This window comes from Lepidochelys kempii, chromosome 5 (genome assembly GCF_965140285.1).
Source record: "Lepidochelys kempii isolate rLepKem1 chromosome 5, rLepKem1.hap1, whole genome shotgun sequence".
NCBI classification, from domain to species: Eukaryota; Metazoa; Chordata; order Testudines; family Cheloniidae; genus Lepidochelys; species Lepidochelys kempii.
Window position 1 is genome coordinate 81,372,682 of NC_136384.1, and position 21,353 is coordinate 81,394,034.

The 21,353-nt window shown below is 41.5% G+C and overlaps 1 long non-coding RNA gene across 1 annotated transcript in view; it reads left to right on the top strand.

Annotated features, from left to right (window-relative positions):
* The window catches only part of LOC144930538 (uncharacterized), a 148,971-nt gene that overhangs the window by 58,290 nt on the left and 69,328 nt on the right, over positions 1-21,353 (top strand). The window contains exon 2 of the long non-coding RNA XR_013635745.1: positions 17,433-17,565. This is a non-coding gene — a long non-coding RNA (uncharacterized LOC144930538). The remainder of the gene's footprint in view (positions 1-17,432; positions 17,566-21,353) is intronic.

Sequence of the window (21,353 nt, forward strand, 5' to 3'; positions counted from 1 at the left end):
AAAGTGTGCACCCCTTACTGAATGAGAGAGGCAACCTAGTGACAGAGGATGTGGAAAAAGCTAATGTACTCAGTGCTTTTTTTGCCTCTGTCTTCACGAACAAGGTCAGCTCCCAGACTACTGCACTGGGCAGCACAGCATGGGGAGGAGGTGACCAGGCCTCTGTGGAGAAAGAAGTGGTTCGGGACTATTTAGAAAAGCTGGACAAGCACAAGTCCATGGGGCCGGATGCGCTGCATCCGAGAGTGCTAAAGGAGTTGGCGGATGTGATTGCAGAGCCATTGGCCATTATCTTTGAAAACTCATGGCGATCCGGGGAAGTCCCGGATGACTGGAAAAAGGCTAATGTAGTGCCCATCTTTAAAAAAGGGAAGGAGGAGGATCCTGGGAACTACAGGCCAGTCAGCCTCACCTCAGTCCCTGGAAAAATCATGGAGCAGGTCTTCAAGGAATCAATTCTGAAGCACTTAGAGGAGAGGAAAGTGATCAGGAACAGTCAGCATGGATTCACCAAGGGCAAGTCATGCCTGACTAATCTAATTGCCTTCTATGACGAGATAACTGGCTCTGTGGATGAGGGGAAAGGAAGTGTTGTTCCTTGACTTTAGCAAAGCTTTTGACACGGTCTCCCACAGTATTCTTGTCAGCAAGTTAAAGAAGTATGGGCTGGATGAATGGACTATAAGGTGGATAGAAAGCTGGCTAGATTGTTGGGCTCAATGGGTAGTGATTCATGGCTCCATGACTAGTTGGCAGCTGGGATCAAGTGGAGAGCCCTAAGGGTCGGTCCTCGGTCTGGTTTTGTCCAATATCTTCATAAATGATCTGGAGGATGGTGTGGATTGCACCCTCAGCAAGTTTGCCGATGACACATAACTGGGAGGAGAGGTAGATACGTTGGAGGGTAGGGATAGGATACAGAGGGCCCTAGACAAATGAGAGGATTGGGCCAAAAGAAATCTGATGAGGTTCAACAAGGACAAGTGCAGAGTCCTGCACTTAGGACGGAAGAACCCCATGCACTGCTACAGACTAGGGACCAAATGGCTCGGCAGCAGTTCTGTGGAAAAGGACCTAGAGGTTACAGTGGACGAGAAGCTGGATATGAGTCAACAGTGTGCCCTTGTTGCCAAGAAGGCCAGTTGCATTTTGGGATGTATATGTAGGGGCATTGCCAGCAGATCGAGGGACGTGATCGTTGCCCTCTATTCAACATTGGTGAGGCCTCATCTGGAGTACCATGTCCAGTTTTGGGCCCCACACTATCAGAAGCATGTGGAAAAATTGGAAAACGTCCAGCAGAGGGCAACAAAACTGATTAGGGGACTGGAACACATGTCTTAGGAGGAGAGGCTGAGGGAACTGGGATTGTTTAGTCTGCGGAAGAGAAGAATGAGGGGGGATTCGATAGCTGTTTTTGACTACCTGAAAGGGGGTTCCAAAGAAGATGGATCTAGACTGTTCTCAGTGGTAGCTGATGACAGAACAAGGAGTAATGGTCTCAAGTTGCAGTGGGGGAGGTTTTGGTTGGATATTAGAAAAATCTTTTTCACTAGGAGGGCGGTGAAACACTGGAATGCATTACCTAGGGAGGTGGTGGAATCTGCTTCCTTAAATATTTTTATGGTCAGGCTTGACAAAGCCCTGGCTGTCATGCTTTAGTTGCGGATTGGTCCTGCTTTGAGCAGGGGGTAGGACTAGATGACCTCCTGAGGTCCCTTCCAACCCTGATATTCTATGATATTAGAACCCTGAAAATAAGCACCGAAAACAAGTTTAGAGCTGTTATTCCACAGCAACTTCTGCAGCAGTAGAAGGCAGTCAGCCATCAAGACAGTGCCCCTGCTCCTTCTGGTATTGCCTGCCTCCCTCCCCTGCCTTAGGAGCTACAAAGATTAGCAAATAATTTTGAATTTCCTTTACATTCCCACACAATTTGCCAGTTTGCCACCAAATTCAGTGCAGCTCTGCCACCTAAACGCTGGAGGCCTTGTCCTACCATGTGGGCCTAACATTCTGCAGAGTAACTATCTAAATATTTATTTATGGTACATGGAGCCTTTGGTCACAGTTGTTGTGGGTTTTTTTTTTAATTCCCTGGAGGAAGTGTTGCATGATGTGTCCTGTCAGCTTTTCCAATTGCCAACCGCTGACAAGCAAGGGAAAGGTCACCATGTGAAACTGCCTTTACTCCTTTATTCTCTTGTGAAAAGGCTTTGGGGCTCTTCTGCAGCCCTTCAGGATGTGGGTAATCCTACAGGGATTGTTTTACTTATAAAACACCATTCCTTTGCCACCATACTCTCTTCCTTTCCTTCCCCCCCCAAACAATAAATGGCCTGGAATGATATTAAACCATTTTTTTTCTCCGGAGACTATTCATGGCAATAAGCTTTCACACTGCATGTATGAGGTGGAAAAACATGAAACGCTTTTTAGACTAGTCCCGATTTGTGATTATTTTGTTCTCCACTGGCCCCTCCAGGCTGTTTAAACCAGTTACCTCTCGCATCACAAACCACGTAACAAGGAGCTTCTTTACATTAAAAAATATTTTTCCTATTATTCAGCAAAGAGTATAAGTAGGTGCTAAAATCGCCTGAATTTTGTTTATATGAGTGCTTTTGTTGTTGGATCTAAAAACCAGAACTCATAAAACAGCATATTCACTCCCAGGATCTAGTCTCCATGTCATTCTCCCCTCTCCTCCAACAGGGGAGGGGCTGTACAAACAGGTGGGTCTTGCAAAATGTTCTGATTCAATCTGGACTCTGCTGAGCTGAGATGGAAAGAGAATTCTAGAGCTGGGTTCCTTTGCCAAGAACACCCTGTAGGCCAGCCCTTTCCAATTAAAATTATTTGGGACTATTAGCTCAAGCACCTCGGAGGGTCATAACTGCCATATTGCATGATAAGAGAGATGGTCTTTCAAATATCCAGGGTCAAAACCCTTTAGGCCCTGATTCAGTCAGGATACCTAATGTCATTGACTTCAATGGGACTATGAATCTGTTTAAGTTATGCACACACTGAGTCAGGGCCTTATGGATCAAAACTAACATATTTATATACCATGCATTTTTCATGGCAGAGCCATACCCTGGATTTTAGGGGTCCACTTGCATTTCTGTAACCACCCATTATATGCTTGCTCATGCACGTTATTATTTGTCTTCCCTTCTAAAATGCAAAGCAAGATGAACAGCCATTGTCAGAAAAATTAGGTATTTGCTATATTTTTGTATGGTGTGTAAAGGTGGCTTCAATAGTGTTGTGCTTTAAAAGTGTTTTCACTTCAGAAATACCAGATCCTCCTGTTTTTGCTGGAGAACCAAAGAACTAGAGTGGGACCGTGACATCTCAGTAGATTGAAACTGGAGCTTCAGGTTTCTCATCTCTCCCAGGAGCTGAAATTCACCCAGTGCAGATGGTCTTGTTCTAAGGATAACTATCATGTCACTTATATGGGAGTGACTGTTAATACCTGTACGAAACCACTGTACATGACCCAGTAGGAAGCAGGGCTTTCAAAAGTTAGCTAACTACTCCTGCACTTAATAAAAAGTACCGTCTTCTCTCTCGGCAATTCTGGTGGTACTTATTAAACTTTGTTCATAGGCCATTAAATGTTTAAGCAGGGCTTAGACAATGCACAAGGACTTAAGGCAGGTTCTCTGCAAGTGATCTGTAGTTCACGAAAGCTTATGCTCAAATAAATTGGTTAGTCTCTAAGGTGCCACAAGTACTCCTTTTCTTTTCACCCAGAGACTATCTTTATTTTGACTGTGTTTTGGACAGAAACTCCATTACATTGATTTTAATACAAAACACACAAGATTTTAACACAGACTTCACATTGTCTCTCTCTACTGGGAAAACATCTGCTGAGGTTCACACCATAACGGGATATCCCTGTCTCATGCTAGTTCTACAGGCTTCCAAAGAGTTTCCCAGTAGAAACGAAAACTGTTATTAATTATTTCTATTATGGTAGTGCCTAGAGGCCCCAGTCATGGATGAGAGCCCCATTCTGCTATTTGCCGTACAAACAGATATCTGGTCTGAATAGGTTCTTATACCGCGCTCCTCATTAAGGCTATGATTTTTGACATGGAGGTTGCGGAAGTCACGGAATCCGTGACTTCAGCCCCGGTGGCTGGGAGCTGCAGGGTCCCGCCACCTCCCGCAGTGGCATCCCCAGCGCCAGAGGCAGCAGGCCCCCAAGCTCCAAGCCGCCATGGACAGCAGAGGTACCCTGCAGCTCCCCGGCTGCTGTTGTGGGCGAAGGAGGCAACCTGAAACTCTGAGCCCCCATGGGTGGCAGAGGCCCTGAAGCTCCCAGCCACCCTGCAGCAGCCCAGCACTTCCCCATTTTATCGTGGGTAATATCATGGATATTTTTAATAAAAGTCAGGGACAGATCACAGGCTTCTGTGAATTTTTCTTTATTGCCCGTGACCTGTATGTGACTTTTACTAAAAACATTCATGACAAAATCTTAGCCTTACTCATCATTGTAGTAACTGTGGGTCCCTGCTCTGAAAAGCTTACTATCTACATATATTAGAAATGAAAGCTATGACTTAATATTACTATTGTGGAAAAAACCCCAGAATACCGTCGATTGGAGGAGTAAGGGAAAAATCTTTGATTTATATATTACAAAGGTGTAGGAAAGGACATATATGCGCCCTTCCCTATCCCCTTTGTAGCTCACCGTTAAATTAGAGAGAGAGAGAGAGAGAGAGAGAGAGAGAGAGAGAGAGAAATTGCCATGCTTCAGTGAGATGCTTTAGCTATTGGCATGGTGCAGACAGTATTGTTGTTCTTTGTGTATTCAGTGTATCAGACAAGCCAACATTCTCATGCATTTGATTTCTTTGTTGTTTTGTGCAGCGTGGTGCCAGGAGTGATTCTGGCAGCTGACTGCGTCAGCAGGTGCCACAAAATGCAAAATAACGATGGGAAAGAGAGAAAAGGGTTCAGGACTTGCCAGGATGGCGCCACCATTTAACACTCCTCAGGGTAAAATAAAAAGACATGATCCCTTTCTTTTCTGTATTCTTCTACAGACATTTGCATTCAGCCATTTTTTCAGAAGGCTTACAAGGGAAAACATATAACTGGGGCATTACATTTGGAATGAGTCAAATGAGGCCATCCGGAAAAGATTTTAGTCACTTTGATCCTTATTTAAATATTTCTTCTAGTGCCAAATATTTGTTTGTTTATAAATATTATAAATATAAATATTAAATATTTAAAAATATAATATACATGCAAATTCTCTTGAATCAAGTTATGTATGCAAAAATATACAATTCTGCTTCATGCCAAGACTAAATCTTGGTTACCTTACTCACATGAGCAGTGTAACTGAAATCAGTGGACTATTTACAGAAATAAGGCAAGAATAATATGCAGCCTGTATTATGCATAATAGTAAAATATAGTGTATAATCTGTTACTTGGTTTGTTTTTCATTTCTACTAATAAAGAGTCACAGACAGATTAAAATAATAAAAATATATTTCCTATGTCACTAAGGTAACTTTAGATTATTGACAAATTTCAGAATCAAATATACTTTTCACTATTTTTGCTCTTGGTTACAGCTTTTTTTTTTCTTTTCAGCTAAAAAAATTAAAATAGATTATCAGCAAATAATTAGATCTACTTTCTTGTCTTTTATGCTAGTACCATACCATAGGTATCCAGACAAAAGCTGTTCTCGTTGACCCTTTAAAAATGTCATAAAGGCAATTCTGTTAATATTGGGTTCTATCAAACCTTTTCGTACAACTTGTCTACAGGGCATGGCCACGGTCATGAGAGGGTTGTGATTTCTAAAGCACACCAACATATTTGGCACTAACTGGCCCATCTAGACCCTGTTGGTGCAAACTGAAAGTTCTCTAGAGACCACATTAATGTAGTGTTAATGCACACTGGGGAACTTCTAGTTTGCTGTAACAAGGTGTACGTTGGCCAGTTTGTGAGCAACAGGTTGCTGTGCTTTAGAAATCCTCCTCCTAGGGAAGAAGGAGGATCCTGGGAACTACAGGCCAGTCAGCCTCACCTCAGTCCCTGGAAAAATCATGGAGCAGGTCCTCAAAGAATCAATCCTGAAGTACTTGCATGAGAGGAAAGTGATCAGGAACAGCCAGCATGGATTCACCAAGGGAAGGTCATGCCTGACTAATCTAATCGCCTTTTATGATGAGATTACTGGTTCTGTGGATGAAGGGAAAGCAGTGGATGTATTGTTTCTTGACTTTAGCAAAGCTTTTGACACGGTCTCCCACAGTATTCTTGTCAGCAAGTTAAGGAAGTATGGGCTGGATGAATGCACTATAAGGTGGATAGAAAGCTGGCTAGATTGTCGGGCTCAATGGGTAGTGATCAATGGCTCCATGTCTAGTTGGCAGCCGGTGTCAAGTGGAGTGCCCTAGGGGTCGGTCCTGGGGCCGGTTTTGTTCAATATCTTCATAAATGATCTGGAGGATGGTGTGGATTGCACTCTCAGCAAATTTGCGGATGATACTAAACTAGGAGGAATGGTAGATACGCTGGAGGGGAGGGATAGGATACAGAAGGACCTAGACAAATTGGAGGATTGGGCCAAAAGAAATCTGATGAGGTTCAATAAGGATAAGTGCAGGGTCCTGCACTTAGGACGGAAGAATCCAATGCACTGCTACAGACTAGGGGCCGAATGGCTAGGCAGCAGTTCTGCGGAAAAGGACGTAGGGGTGACAGTGGATGAGAAGCTGGCTATGAGTCAGCAGTGTGCCCTTGTTGCTAAGAAGGCCAATGGCATTTTGGAATGTATAAGTAGGGGTATAGCGAGCAGATCGAGGGACGTGATCGTTCCCCTCTATTCGACATTGGTGAGGCCTCATCTGGAGTAGTGTGTCCAGTTTTGGGCCCCACACTTCAAGAAGGATGTGGATAAATTGGAGAGAGTCCAGCGAAGGGCAACAAAAATGATTAGGGGTCTAGAACACATGACTTATGAGGAGAGGCTGAGGGAGCTGGGATTGTTTAGTCTGCAGAAGAGAAGAATGAGGGGGGATTTGATAGCTGCTTTCAACTACCTGAAAGGGGGTTCCAAAGAGGATGGCTCTAGACTGTTCTCAATGGTAGCAGATGACAGAATGAGGAGTAATGGTCTCAAGTTGCAGGGGGGGAGGTTTAGATTGGATATTAGGAAAAACTTTTTCACTATGAGGGTGGTGAAACACTGGAATGCGTTACCTAGGGAGGTGGTAGAATCTCCTTCCTTAGAGGTTTTTAAGGTCAGGCTTGACAAAGCCCTGGCTGGGATGATTTAACTGGGAATTGGTCCTGCTTCGAGCAGGGGGTTGGAGTAGATGACCTTCTGGGGTCCCTTCCAACCCTGATATTCTATGATTCTCCTCTAGTACACATTGCTGTGCTGTGTAAATTAGAAAAGTCTTCATATATCTTTTAGGATTAAAATACCTGATAGTGTATCTTTAAGTGGACCTAAACCACTCAGGAATGAACAATACAAAAAAAAAAAAAATCCAGCTACTCATTTGTATGCATAAACATAATTCACAAGTTAGTGACTACTCTAGTTTCAGCAAAACTTGTTCAGGTATTTGTGTGCATGAAAAAAATATACCAATTTCACATATTTCACTTGAAAGGTTTGCCCTTACATTTTAAAAAATGGACAGAGCTGTAAATGTTAATTCCATCATGCTGCATAGCTCTTGGAGAGGGAGGAAAATTATTCAAGTTTGAATAAAGTCAGTTAAGTTGGTTTAAAGTTACAACTATTTCATATTTTTGTACATATATATAGGTAGGGTTTTTTCTCTGACATTTAAATTAGGGATACTTTATTTAAAGAACCCCTTAGTTAAGGCCCCCAGTCAGTTAAATGTGCATTACTAGAGGCATTTAATAGCACTGAAGCACCTTTAAAATGAGAGAGCAATAATTTTCCTTTTTTTCTCTTACTTTTTCAGCATTCCACCACTCCGCCTTGTTTTGTTTTAACAAAAAGCCCAGTAGGGTCCCTGTCCATGTGCAGTTGCAGTTTGGGGGCTTTGGGGGTGGAAAGCTCTATGTTCCACTACCGATTTTCTGAGCCATCCACTCCTCCTAAGCTGTGCTCCTGTTTACTTGGGGGAGGAAATGGGGAAGGAGGAAGGTTCTCTAGTTTCACAGATATTTTACAAGGACAAGCCCTGTTACAATGCTCACGTACTATTCAATAAGCTATGTTCACAGAAAAAACCTCTTTGGAAGCAAAAGGGAAAAAAGAAGCCATCTGATTCCTTCACAGATACCATGACAAAAATGATTTAATTCTCGTTTTGTAGCTTGGAGAAAGACAGAGCCTCAACTCTCTCCCACATCCTTAATAAGAAGCTTCTTGTTAACACTGAACTGATGTGGTGTTAATGCAACACAGAAACATCAATAAAGATTTGATACATCCAGTCTCTAGCAAACTGGGCTTGGGTTCATCATTTGGGTTCAACATATACAACATATATAACATGATGTATGAAAAATTGAAAATGAAATCCAAAAACTTTTAAAATTGAGGTTTTCATATTCATTTCCACTTTTTGAAAATGGTCCAATCTTGTGTGAAATTTTGTGCTAGTCCAGATTCACTATGCGTTTTGTAAGTGTCAGTTGCTGTGTTTAGGGTGAGGGAGACTAGGAGGTTGGTTTTAGGCCTCATTTTCTGTGTCTGAGTGGCACTGGCATATTGACAGTGCCACATGAATATGCTTAGTTTGTCATGTACTAGTCTTATGTAAGTGTGTGGTGTTTGTCCCTCAATGGCAGGCCTGCAGAGAGTCTGCACTGCAAACTAAGCCCAGGTCTGTGGGACCCAAGCTTCTGGACTCTGTGGCTCCAAGTCCATGCTTGAGCCACATCTCTTAGCCATGCTAACATGTCCATGCTGGTGCTGCACTACATATAGACCTTCTGACAAAGGCAGAGGCAGATTAGTTTTGTGGGGCCCTGGGCCAGAGCAAGTTGGGGACCCTTCCCTACCCCTTCTACCTGCAGACCCCTCTAGCACTCCTGCCGGGGAGCAGGATCGGGGTGCAGGTGCTTGCCTCACTCCACCCTCTCAGTGCTCATGCTCAAGCCTCCGCGCCCTGACCCCAATCCCTGGCAGGAGCACCGGGTGGGCGGAGCATGTGAGGGTGCCCATTTTTCCAGGGTCCCCCAATTGGCTGGGGCCCCTGGGCACATGGCCACATTGACCCAGTGGCTAATCCGCTACTGGACTCAGATCTGCAGCTTGACCTGCATCCACACTGCAAAATGGCAGGACTTGGTTCTGAGTCACAGTGAGATTTGGGCTCTGACCCATTCGTCTAGCAGGTGTGGATGGAAATGGGGCTTGGGCTCAAACATGACATACCTCATGAGGTTAATACTAGTAGTACCTAAGGCCTGAGTTTTCTGGAGATGAAAGTGTAGGTTTTTCGTCCTCCTTTCCCCATGTGTGTGGATAGATGGAATCGGAGGCACAGTTTATGGGAATGCAAGAAACATCTCATTTTTTAAAAATCTGCCCTTTCATTACAGACCAGACTCCAACTTTTTTTTTAATGGGGGAAGGAATCTGATAATGAAGATAATTGTATTAATTTAATAGAACATGGCAAGCTCACCAAGGTGCATTAGCTCTCTCTTGTCCAGCAAGAGGAAACAGGAAATGGCCTGTGTAAAAGTAAAGGGAGTATGTGTTTCAATGAGTGAAAATGTAAACTGATATGGGAAAGATTGTGCTGTACTTGAATTGTTTATTTTGGCTAATGTTGCAGAGAATATTCCAGTAGCAAAATCAAAGGTTAAGTGCAAGTGGCAGCAAGTTATAAAGGTGAATCACATAATATTGGGGTGAATAAAAGCAGTTTATGACTCTATTTTAGATTGCTGTTGATCACAGTGCTTTGATTTGGTATATGATGGTATATGAAAGAAGTACTACAGTCATTTTATGGGGGTAACTGATCAGGTTTGGAAGCATGACTGTGTTTAATAGCTCACCTGAATCTATATGTGGCTAATCTTGTCTAAACATCCATTTGCAGGGCGGCTGGCAGTTCTGCTGCACGGTGAGAGGAATATGGGCAGTTTGCACAATATATACACACCTGTTGCATCCTCTGGCGCATAGCTCCCCGGGTGGTCCCTCCATTGAAGTATGTTGGGGATGTTGAAGGAGCTGGGGCATGGCTGGTGGGTCTGGTCTGAGCGTGGTAGATGGGTCATAGCAGCAGGAGTTCAAAAGACATGAAACGTGTTGCAGCCCTGAAGCTGCAACAGTGACTACAGAGTAGTAGTGCTACTTTGTAGCTTGAGGAGGAAGATTCCTTCCACCTGTGACCACCACAGACTTACCCTGTCCATGGCCCATTTAATTCATCTGTGCACTGAGTATAGGATTTGCCCCATGTAATATAAAGAACACTATGCATGACTGTTGCATCTTTGCTTTTATTATGTAATTTCATTATGTAGTGCAAATACAGAGTTATTATCAAGCTAATATGAAATGATATGGAAAAATTTATTCAAATCTTTCAGACCTTTCAAACCAAAGGTACTCAAAGTGCTTTTAAAATGAGTGAGATCCTGCTCTTAGAACTGAGAATCTTGCCAAATAGATACAAGAGAATTCTCACCTGCCACTTAGATGCAGTTGCATCTGGTGTGGAACATAGCAATTGTTTAACAGTTTAGAAGCAGAAGGAAGGACTACCCTATCTAAGTGAATCTGCATGGGGAATTTGGGTAAGCAAACTATATATTAACTAAACTGAAACGTGGCTAGGATGTTGGAACTAACCCTTCTATTTTTATAAAAAGTGCCATGGAATCTTCAGTCACTTCTAATTATTATTATTATTTACTTAGGAATCCCAACTGTAGACCAGGACCTTGTTGTAGTAATGGTCAGGATCTCAGATTTATGTCTCATTGAAGGCACCTAGTGTTGTGGTAGGACATTGGTTCAGTACTTCCTTAGAGGAAAGGATATTCTCTATTTAATCACCATTATCAACATTGCTAGTACTGGGAGGGGAGGTTGTAGATCTTCCATCCAAGTAATGATTAGATTGGCTCTTTTTGACTTGTGAGAGCATAATCTGAGATAGCATATTGGCCATGCAAATATAGAATTTCCTGGGCCATATGCTTTCATATTGTAATTCCACTGATTCCATAGTCAATCTAGAGATGAACTGGCTCCTCTGTGATCATAGGCATACCCATGGTGTAATAAAGCAAAGCAAGTGAAATGACAAAATCAAACTGTTATCAATATTTATACAACATGAGTTGAAAATAGCCACAATACAAGTTGCCATTTGTTTACTTGTGAAAGGTAGTGATTTCTCACAAACAGCCGATTCAAGTGTTTTTATTCACAAAGATTCCAATACGTACATTTAAACATTCTAATTGTGTATTGCCCTTATAGTAAAGGAATGAACCACAGGTAGGACTACGATTTAGTCATGGGCATTTTTAGTGAAAGTCATGAACAGGTCATGGGCAATAAACAAAAATTCATGGCCCGTAACGTGTCCATGACTTGTACTATATACCTCTACTAAATCTTAGCTGGGGACGGGGGCACTGAGGGGGTGGGCACTGCTCTGTGAGGACCAGGGGGGCAGCTGATGGGGGATGGGATGGGGGTCCAGCTATCAGTGGCCACTGAGCAGCGGCTGCTCTGGCTGCCCCCCGGGCCAGTTGCCTGGAACTTCCCAAGCAGCGGCCAGTGCAGCTGGCTCTAGGGCCCCAGGGTCAGCCACATCAGCCACTGAAGAATCTGACTTCCTCAATCTCTGTGACAGACATGGAGCCTAACCATAAGTCATTTGGGGCCCAATCTTCTGAGCACCCTGAATTTCCATTGAAATAGGGGTGAAATCAATAGGAATGAGGCTGCATAACACGCTATGTAGGGACAGACTGGAGATACTCAAACTCTCACTGAGTAGTGCCTTCCTCTTCTAGTAGGCCCCTTGAAATGGTTAGAACGGTGCAAGGAATAAGGTTTTACTCAGTGTGAGTAAGCTTATTGCAGTCTGGCCATGAATCAGGCATTTATTTATGAGTGGAACATGCACTGTTTGGAAAGATAACTTTATATGATACCATATCTTTTTGTCCCTGTAAGGTAAAAGAAAACAGTAAACACATGCTTAGCTTCTACAGAATAACCTTGCTAATGCTACTGACCAAGAGACCCAATGTGAATTAGTTGGTTTTGTGAATTAGCAACACTAGTGACAAACAAACTTTTTAAAAGAGGCTAATACATCACAAAATTTGTTCATTTTTATTTTGACATCATTTAGTTTGTTATTCATGGTCAATATACTGAGGTATATTTTGCAAACAAAAAACCTCATAGTAATCTGAGAGCTCACTCTAAAGACTCCTCTATTTATTAGATCTTCGCTAAGAAATATGAGGAAACCCCTTCTTTTTTTGAAAGGGGGGGAAGGATTGTGTGTGTGAATTATAAAGGACATGATGGCTAAAATGCTGGTAACCACGAACTTCTTGTCTATATTAACATTTCCACCATTGCTAACATTTGTGGACCTTTGCCACTAGTCACAATGGATGGCAATTTTAGATTGGATGGTTAGCATAGACACAATCTATACATCGGTGATGCTGTAAAATAGGTGGCGCTATCTGATACCATGGAGATTGTCCTAATAAAGATACATAAGTAGAACAGACCCTTTTGAATCAGTACTGAAACGTAGTCCCTGTATTGTGCAAGGAGGCATCACAGTGCTAAATTTTGCTTTATAAAGTTCCTGGCCAGGTGTGGTTGTTAGAGATTCCATGGTGCTCTTCATAAAGTAAAGATCTCAAACTCAATGTCCTGGACAAATTCCATGTCTGATCTGAGTTGCTTTATCACATCGCTATGAGCTGTAACAGCAGCCCTGATTCTTGCAAGGGGATCCTGCAGAGCTCTGGGCAGAACTGGGCTCTCGGGCAGTTGCCATCTGGATGAAGCAATCATGTATAGATTGTAAAGCACTCTGGGATTGAAAGGGCTACACAGTTAGTAAATAAATCATTCTTACATTTGTATAAATGTAAGAATGTGATTATTTATTGTGTATTTGAAAACAGAATGTAGTAGTTTATCATGTTATAGTATAAGAGCTTGCGATGCAGAGTGCTTTATAAAGTATTTTTCATTATTGCCACTGAAGCTGGTCAAAACTCAGGGTTTCCAGTTCACAGGAAATCTCTATACTTTGAAATTTGGTTTTGTTCTGATTTGGACCAAAATCAATTATTTCTTAAATTTCTTGTGAACCAAAAATGCCATGAAATTTTCCTCTTGGAAACACTGACACACAGTGTTTCTGAAACTATTGTATATATGCTCTGCTGGATCTCAGCAGCTGCAGACTGAAATTGACATGATCCTTTTCAGTTTCACCATAGCTATTCATTCAATTTAACTCTGCAGCTGCCAGTGCTTCCACTCCGGAGTTGTGCAACTCAGGAATCCAGATGACCTGGGTGTCTGCAAGCCCTGGGGTCCCTGACCCCAGGGCAATCCATGTGGCAGGGTGGCCCCAGTGTGACGGACCCTAGAAACTCTGGCATCCTTAAGAGCCTGCCAGGAAACTAGAAAGGGTTCTGCCATCCTCCTCACCTGTGATTTGAGAAAAGTTTGTCGAACTTAAGCTGTTTCTGTGAAACATTTCAGGTTCAAAGAATTGGCATATTCTGCGGAAACTCTGTTTTGTCAGAAAATTCACAACCAGCTATAATAGGTACATTATGTGAATTCAAATCTTTTGTTTTCTTTCATCTTATCACTCACTTAAGTTTTTGGGTTTTTTGGGCAACTTATAACATGCTTATAAAGGTGAGGCTCGAAACTACAAAATTGCTTCATATAGCATTTCAGGTAGCTGTCTGCCTTAGGGAAAATGGAACTGAAGTGGAGAACAGCTTCCTGGCTGCTCATTAAGCTGTGTCAGTGTACTGCTAACTCTAATATGAGCTGAGGCAGCTCTGGGATTTGGTTTTAGACTGCACCTAGCAACAGGATATGTTTAGAGCTACTGGCTAAAATCCCCCTATGTTTATAGACAAGAGTTTAAAAAAATTAAGTGAATTCTAAATGAACTGCATTTGTGCTGCTCTCTACTTTTTCAGCCTTTTTGATGAGGAAAGGCTTTTTAAGATTTTTTTTTTTTTTAATATATAGGACCTGATCCTGTTAGCTCTCTAACATATGGAACTCCTGTAGGACTAAGCCCCAATTGTTTATTGCTGTGTTTATTGTGGCTTGTGACACAAACCAAGAGAAGCTAGGGCTCTGTGTCGCTCATATTATACACACGGGACTGTGACAGGACATACGACCATCCCACTGACAGCAAACCTAACCAGCATCCCTACACTCAGGCAGTGCCAATTAGGCACATCTGCAGAGCATACTCTGCTTGGAGAAGGGGAGCTTAAAGAGGTGAACTGGCCACAGGTGGTGATTAGACTCAGAAAGGAGCCTGGGAATGAGCCCAATTCCTGCAGGGAGCAGTGAGTTTGCCCAGGAGTAGGGGTTCAGCGAGAACTTAAGGGTAAGGGACATAAAGAGATGATGGCTGAGCCCAGGCTGAGAGCTGGCCGACTACAGGGACCTTCTGCACATGGATTTCCCCAACCCCATGTGGAGGTCACTCACTTCCTTATGGCACATTTGTCCCTTTTCTGGGAACTCAGACAGCTCTCTGTGAGTTGGGTACCACATAGGAAGCGGGAGGCCCCAGGCTGTATTACCTTCTCTGCAAATGTCAGAGGTGCAGATAATTCCAGTTTCATACCTGAGTCTATTGCTGATTGCCCATTCAGTTCAAGTTATCTCCATATTTCAAAGCAGCCAAATTGCACAGAATGGGTCTCTTGTGTATTTTATGTTGATGGTTAGAATGGCCAAGTTCGTGTTCAATTTTAATTCTATAACCATGGTCCTGATTCTCCTCTTACACCAATTTTACACTGGTGTAAATCCATTTACCTCAATAGATTTACTCCTGATAAATACTGGGGTATTTAAGAGGAGAATTTTGCAATAAGACAAAATGTGCTGAAGCACCACCAGTGTTCTTATTTTTACTTTTTTATATGTTTAAATAATAATTAAAAGGAACAAAAATCTAAAAAGTAGTAGCTTGTTTACAGTGTGGTGATAAGACAAAATACAGAACTGAACTGAGTTGCACATTTGTTAAGCCACAAAAAGAAACCTAATCAAAGAAGATAATGCAGCAAGGTTGTGATATAAGAGCAAAGAGGCAGAAGCTCCAGATACAACTCAACAATTCATTGGTTTCAGAGTAGCAGCCATGTTAGTCTGTATCCGCAAAAAGCAAAGGAGGACTTGTGGCACCTTTTAGAGACTAACAAATTTATTTGAGCATGAGCTTTCATGAGCTACAGCTCACATTGGATGCATGCAGTAGAAAATACAGTGGGGAGATTTTATATACACAGAGAACATGAAACAATGGGTGTTACCATACACACTGTAACAAGAGTGATCAGGTAAGGTGAGCTATTACCAGGGGAAGGGGGGAGGGGGACGACAAAAACAAAACAAACAAACAAAAAAACCTTTCGTGGTGATAATCAAGGTGGGCCATTTCCAGCAGTTGACAAGAACGTGTGAGGAACAGTGGGGTGGGGGAATAAACATGGGGAAATAGTTTTACTTTGTGTAATGACACATCCACTCCCTGTCTTTATTCAAGCCTAAGTTAATTGTGTCCAGTTTGCAAATTAATTCCAATTCAGCAGTCTTGTTAGAGTCTGTTTTTGAAGTTTTTTTTGTTGAAGAATTGCCACTCCCCCCTACCCCCCCCCCCCGGCGCTGGTAATAGCTCACCTTACCTGATCACTCTCCTTACAGTGTGTATGGTAACACCCATTGTTTCATGTTCTCTGTGTATATAAAATCTCCCCACTGTACTTTCTACTGCATGCATCCGATGAAGTGAGCTGTAGCTCATGAAAGCTTATGCTCAAATAAATTTGTTAGTCTCTAAGGTGCCACAAGTCCTCCTTTTCTTTCAACAATTCATTGTCACTTTAAATCTGTTGTTTATTTTCTTTGTTGTACCTATCCATGGAAGGCACTTTTTATGATTTTCCACAGTGGAATTCCTTATCAAATCAGATTAGAAATATAGGATTTCCCACTCCCCACCCACGGATTTCCTGATTATCTGGCAATTCCAGATGCAGCAAAAGCAGTAATGGGGGAGTTCCATTTAGGGCTTGAAGCCAGCATATATTTCCAAATTTAGACAGTATGTTTTTGACCCTGATAGACTGTGTTGTTATGATTGTAGCTGGGGGGCTAGTGACAGCAATAATTATAGCGACAGTCATTGTCTGAGTATTTCCATTAGAATGATGGTTTTCAGGCTCTCATAACTTTTCAAAACTTTCACCTTGGTCTCTGCTTGAAAGTAAACTTTTTGGAAAGTTTGAGCAAACTTTTTTTTTTTAAATATGAGAGAGAAAATAATCTAGTGCTGATGCAGCTGAGGGGCAGAAAATAGAAATCTGATAGAGAAATATCTATCTTCTTCTTCATATGTTTTGATGTTTTAATTAATGGAATACGTTGTTCTACTAGTTATGCCAGTGCCCCACAATAAAAAAAATGTTGGAAGCTTTTGTTGAAATCATTTGTTGCATGTGCTCAATAGCTTGTGTAATTAGATTAAAGTTTGTTTCCAGTACACCAAAATTCCCAAATCAAGACTATGGAATGCAACAGTGTAATTTTTTTTGAACAGTTGTTTCATATTTGAGAGCACAAAAATATGTTGTTGGGTGTTTTGTGGGGTTTTTTGTTGTTGTTGTTTTTTTACAACACTGACATTGCTTAAAGCAACCAAACTTTTATTTGAGGTTTTTGCCAGGTTTTTGCATGCAACTCACCATCTCTGAAAAAATATGAATTGCTAAGGAAAAATGCTTGTAAATGCCTGAGCCCTGACAATTGCTTTGTCTATTACCCATTTTGGGAAAGAAAATCTTTGAAAAACAATTTAGGGGCTATAACTGACTTCAGAGGGACTAGTCCTATGAATGAAACTAGAAGAACGTGACTCATAATATAAGCATTTATACCCAATATAATTGTTACCGTATTTTCTCCATTTTTTATAAATGACAGACCTCAAAGAGTCTGCATGTTTTACACAGGGCTTTCTTCAGCCTCCTGAAGGTGCCCCTGCATCTAAGTTGATGCTATTTGCAAAGTGAACTCAACACAATTCTAATACCAGCCAGGTGTGTACTTTTTCTTTCCTCAGGTGTCTGTTTTAATGCCATGTTTTTTCTTGTGTTTACAGAAACTGAGAGATGCTAGAGAAGTGAAAAGCTATGGGTTGACTTGGCACAAGCTAAACAGGAAGCTTCCATCACTGATCTGGAATTAAAGGAGAAGATAAAGACTCTCTGTGATGGAAAGTTAAACCCCTAGAGGTCAGTATAACCATAGTAACATTAACACCTGGCAATCTAGGCTTAAGTCATGTTAAGAATGCAATAAACCAGCTATAGCAAAGAAACTCCTAGTTAAACTGTACTCTGTCCTTAATCAACCCCTCCAGCAGGTGTGGCTAGAAGCCACAAATGTTTCTAGGTAGGAAAAGTGATCATTGTATTATGACACAATGCGTTGTGAGGTTGCTAGGGTAGAAACTGAACCCTGAGATTTGGCTATGCCTGGAGGAAAATGCAGGAGTGAAATGGACAGACTGACCCGTGGAGGGAATGGAGTAGTGCCCAAGAGCAGATGAGCTGGCACAACAGGGAGTGGAGTATAACACAGAGAAGTAAAGTGGGATGATAGGCCTTGTAAGGTACAAAAGCCAGTGTTGAGGGAGTTAGTCACTGAGTTGGAAATAGGCTGGTTATGGACAAAGTGGTGCTGGTGGTGAGTAGAAAGAACTCAGGCTTATCAGAGCAGTTTGAACAGTTTGACAAGGTTTGCTAAATAAAGTGGGCATCATTCCCTATTAAATGGTTAAAACTCCATTCAAGCAGTGACAGCTGCTGAAGGGCTAGTCACTGTGTCTGGGTGTTGCTAACACAGTCTGCAAGTCAAGGGCAGCTCTCTCATATGTTTTAAATGAAAACAGGTGTCTCCTAGAAAATCCTTCAGTCTGAAAAGAGTGAAGTGAAATGCATTTGTTCCTCAGTGCTCCTAACTTATAGAAATGGGAGGTGAACATTCATTGACAAACCTCAAAAAGAGCATAGGATCAAGAGTCATAGACCTGGAAGGGACCTTGAGAGGTGGTCTAGTCCAGTTCCCTGCACTCATGGTAGGACTAAGTATTATCTAGACCATCTCTGACAGGTGTTTGTCTAACCTGCTCTTAAAAATCGGCAATGATGGAGATTCTATAACCTCGCTAGGCAATTTATTCCACTGTTTAATTACCCTGGCAGGAAGTTTTTCCTAATGTCCAAGCTAAGCTCCCCTTGCGGCAACTTAAGCCCATCACTTCTTGTCCTATCGTCAGAGGTTAACAAGAGCTATTTTTCTCCCTCCTCCTTGTAACAATCTTTTATGTACTTGAAAACTGTTATCTTGTCCCCTCTCAGTCTTCTCTTCTCCAGACTAAATAAAGCCTTTTTTTTTTCCCAATCTTCCCTCACAGGTCATGTTTTTTATATCTTTAATCATTTTTGTTCTTCTTCTCTGGACTTTCTTCAGTTTTTCCACATCTTTCCTGAAATGTGGCACCTAGAACTGGACACAGTACTCCAGTTGAGGCCTAATCTGCGTGGAGTAGAGCGGAAGAATTACTTCTGGTGTCTTGCTTACAAGACTCCTGCTAATACATCTCAGAATGACGTTTGCTCTTTTTACAATAGTGTTACACTGTTGACTCATATTTAGCTTGTGGTCCACCATGACCCCCAGATCCCTTTCCACAGTATTCCTTCCTAGGCAGACATTTCTGATTTTGTATGTATGCAACTGATTGTTCCTTCCTTAGTGGAGTACTTTGCATTTGTCCTTATTGAATTTCATCCTATTTATTTCAAACCATTTCTCCAGTTTATCTAGATCATTTTGAATTTTAATCATATATCCTCCAAAGCACTTGCAACCCCTCCCAGCTTGGTATTGTCCACAAACTTTGTAAGTGTACTCTATATGACATTATCTAAATCAGTGATGATGATATTGAACTGATTCCTATGGGATCCCACTCGTTATGCCCTTCCAGAATGACTGTGAACCACTGATAACTACTCTCTGGGAATGGTTTTCCAACCAGTTTTGCACCTACCTTATCGTAGCTCCATCTAGTTTGTATTTCCCTAGTTTGTTTATGAAAAGGTCATGCGAGACAGTATCAAAAGACTTATTAAAGTCAAGATATACCACATCTACCACTTCCCCCCTATCCACAATGCTTGTTGCTCTGTCAGAGAAAGCTATTAGGTTAGTTTGACATGATTTGTTCTTGACAAATCCATGCTGAATGTTACTTATCACCTTAATATCTTCCAGGTGTTTGCAATGCTCCATAACATTAATTGCATTCTACAGGATGTGCCCAACTTTCATTTATGACCACTCTGCAGTACACGTTTCCATGTTTGGGCTGTGGACTGTAATAGATTTGTGCTTAATCTTGCCAGTGTAGATCAATCCAAACCCTGTTATAAGCACTTTAAGGAACAATACAAAATCCTGGGTGAATTCACCATTATGCGAGTTGGGGCAGCTTCACTGAAGGCCAAGGAGTTGTGCCTGGTTATGCCACTGATGAACTATGCCCCTGGTCTTTACGTGGCTTTAGCAGCATTCAGTAACATGGTTATTACAGTTTTTAGCCTCCTCCACATGGGGATGATGAAAACACATCATAACAAGTTTGAGGTACTCCTGTGTTACAATATGCTGCCCAACAGAGCAAATTTCATTGTGTACAATAGTCAGAACTTTATAATAGCAGTCTTTGGTTTGCAGACTGTGTCAAAATTCATGTTGGATGTGCTCACCTAAAGGCTATTTAAAACATGTAATTGTAGGTGTACAATGCATTGACTGAAGTGCAGGGTTTATTTGGTTTGCAGTAGATGAGGTGGTAGAGCACATAAGGTGTTTGTAATCACTTACTGTTCTGATACCACTGTAGTACTGAAGCTCATTGGGAGCAGGTTCCAGAGAAAGTAATAAACAGCTTTCATCATCCTTCCTGTTGGTGGTGTGTGTCACAATCTTAAAGTTACTTAAACACAGTGGGTCTCTGTGTTAACTTCATTTAGTTTTCAACACTACTTTTGAAAACAAGAGAAAATAAAAAAAACACATGATGTAAGGGCTTAGATAACAATGGGTCCAAGAGAGAACCTTGGTCAATGCCTCACCCCAGGCACTTCAATAACTTTCAAAAGGAGACAAACTGTTTGTTTTGGTTTTTGGTTTTGATTTTGTTTTGTTTGTAACTTTTGAATGAGGTTTGCTAACGGACTCAAACTGCACTTCAGCCTGGAATGAACTTGCAGAGCAGAATTATAAAATCCTTAAAACAAAAACAGAAACCCACCATCACCAATCAAAAAAGCAACTGAGATAGGATTCTGATCTCATACCAGATTTACATTGGTGTAAAGCTATTGACTAAAATAGTTGCTCTGGTTCAACTCAGAGCAGAATCAGGCCCACTGAGTTGATACTGGGAACATAAAAACCCATTCACATCTCATGAAAATTTTTGAAGATAATTCTGGTTATGGATCATGCAACTTCTGTGTTTCTCTTCTGCTTCTTGTGTTGTTAGAAATTGTTACATAAGAAGGTCTTTGGTACTTAGGAGTAGATCTGTTCTTTCTACTTTTTTCCTTATTTAAAGTAATAATCCTTTTTGTGATATCATAATCCTTTCCATGATAACACATTGTGATGTCACAAAGTAATATGATCTCAATTGGGGAATGAGCTGTAGGAATAGACGAGCACCAAACAAATACCCTCAAATATTATTATTTTTATGGACAATGCTATTTTCAGGAAGTAGGGGTTACTTTATAATCTCTTATCAATAACACAGTAAAATTGTGTTAATGATTAGAAACTCCTTAGGCTTTTAATCTAATTTTATTATCTTTCATTTTCCAGATCCAATGTTTTGCACACACACACAATAAACCATTCAAGTAAAAATAGACTGTGCTAGACTGTGACATATCCTATTTATGTCAATGGGAATTCTGTATGTGGCTCAAGTGCAATATATGACCTTTGT